Source organism: Histoplasma capsulatum, genomic scaffold (assembly GCF_000149585.1).
Source record: "Histoplasma capsulatum NAm1 scaffold_1 genomic scaffold, whole genome shotgun sequence".
In the NCBI taxonomy this organism is placed as follows: Eukaryota; Fungi; Ascomycota; class Eurotiomycetes; order Onygenales; family Ajellomycetaceae; genus Histoplasma; species Histoplasma mississippiense.
In genome coordinates, this window is record NW_001813982.1 from 2,587,653 (window position 1) to 2,589,989 (window position 2,337).

The window sequence follows — 2,337 nt, forward strand, 5'->3', positions numbered from 1 at the left end:
GATACTTAGGCGTTGGGTTAAGTTAATCTTATTGTTTTAAGAAGTATATACCTATGCTTCCTTTTAAGGAGTTACATAGATACTTATACCTTTTATTCTTATGTTTATCCTGCTTTCATCCTTCCTGATCGTTCTGATTCCTCTCTATTCTGTTCTCGCACTTCTCGCACACAACTTGCTCTCCTGTTTTTCCTAGAATAGTACATTCAATTCGCTGTGCATGTTTTGTCGGTTGTGTTTTATCTTTGCATCCGTGGTTAAGGCTACCTTAAAATAGGGAGTAGGTAAGAGGAACTTGATGCACCCAGCTATTGCTTTATCCTCACTCTCTTTTCCAGCCATGCCTTCTAATACCAACATCATCAGTTTTGCCAAGTGTATATAATGGAACTATTTTTCTCACATAGCCTTAAACAATAAGTTGTCCCTCCAATATTATTATTTTTTCACATTATCTTCTCATTTGTTAATATATGTCTTTCTGTTCTCTGTGTACAGAAGAAATTTCCAATTTTCCATATATCATTTTAAAAAAACTCCCCCATAATACTCAGGAGGTTCAACGCCCAATACCAAACTCCACCATTTTTCTAATCTCATCGTGACTCCGATACTTAAAAGGAGGTCATTTCATGGCTTGTGACATGTATCTTTATATCTGATTTTTCTTTCCTTCTTTCTTTCTTTGTTTGTTTTTTTTGGTGGGGGAAGGGACAACAGCGATATAAATTGTGCCCTGGAAGATCATCGTGGGCGTCTAAGGCAATTCATATCATATCTATCCTTGCTCAACACGCGAAAGTCGGTCTCTATACGGATATAGCAAGCGAACTAGTTGAACATACCAAAGACAAGATCTCGAAATCTCTAATATGGTCCGTCCGGCCAAAAGGGGGTTTCTGGAGGAAACATTCGCAATATACCCTTTCTACACGAAATACACAGTATAGTATCCGCTTGGTTAGGGCAGATATAACTACCGCGTACAAGAAATATGTCAGCTCTCAAGATTCCTTTCTGAGGATTGGAATTTTGTATTTATGGGATAACCATCTGTCAGACTATTCACCAGAAAAAGGACAACTACCGATTGAGTTTTACGTTTCATTTGTTAAACGTTGGTTCGCGGTCCCGTTTCCCGTTTCCCGTTTTCTTTCTTTCTTTCTTTCTTTCTTTCTTTCTTTCTTTCTTTGCCGTTAATGTCCAGTTAATAACTGCATTGTTAAGTCAACAATCAACTGACTTCCACCTTCTCGGGCACCAGTTCCTTCTGCAGGCCACTAGCCGGAACGGACCCTTCTCTACCCTGGAGGTGATGAAACAGGCTAAACGGGAAAATGGAAAAGATTTGAGAACGGGAGCTTGGAGAAGCTGGAACCAGAAAACTGGTATGGTATATCTTTCTTATTGATGGAAAGTATTCGCGAAAATATGATTTCCGATTGTATCGGATATTTCCTCATACATGGCGGATGGAACAGGAGCCCGCTTGTTGTGATAAAAAAAAAAAAAAAAAAAAAAAAAAAAAAAATCGAAATACGCTTTTCTCCTCCAGGCATTAACAGTGAAAATATGGGTTATTATTTTGTGAGGAGTCTGGATTGAGTCGGATTGTAGCGGGGGAGTTCCTTGCTGGAACTGGGTATTTGGATCCGGCGCCTGGTTGTCCAATAATCCCTTCTCAACTGGGTATTGACAATTGTACGGAGTATCATTACCCATAATAATAATTTATTGCTAGATGATACGTAGCGTGTATGCCTCCATGGCAAATGTGGGCCCTGATTCAAGGGGCATCTGCTCCGTAATTGAATGGAAAACCATGTGGAGCTCCCTTTATGAGTGAGAGGGCGTACTCCGTATATGGATATGAAATAGTTTCTGAGCCCGGATGGAAGTTGTAAAATCTCGAACCTCACGTAGGTGTATTCTGTATACGACGACAAAGTGGCAAAGCTGGGTTGAGATGTGGATGGAGTTGGAGCAAGAATTTTATTTTAAGCTATGTGCAGCGCAGGGGAGAGCGACCTTCCAGAAGCACGACAGAAGGAACTCCGCAGGTTCCAAGAAAAAACCAAACAAAATTTGAGACAAGGTTAGAACCTTAGCGGTAAATTTACCTGGGCGGTCGTGCCAAGAGATTCGCTAAACTCCAACTCGTGGAGGCTGGCTAGGTCGGAGCTTAGTGCGAAGGAGTAATCTGTACGGAGTATGAATAACTAACACAAGCGACAAATCCTGGAGCGCTGGGCTGATATTTATGTGCATGTTTGACTGGGGTATTTTTTTCTTTTCTTTTCTCCAAGCTGGTGACATATCCATCCACTATCAGTTCAG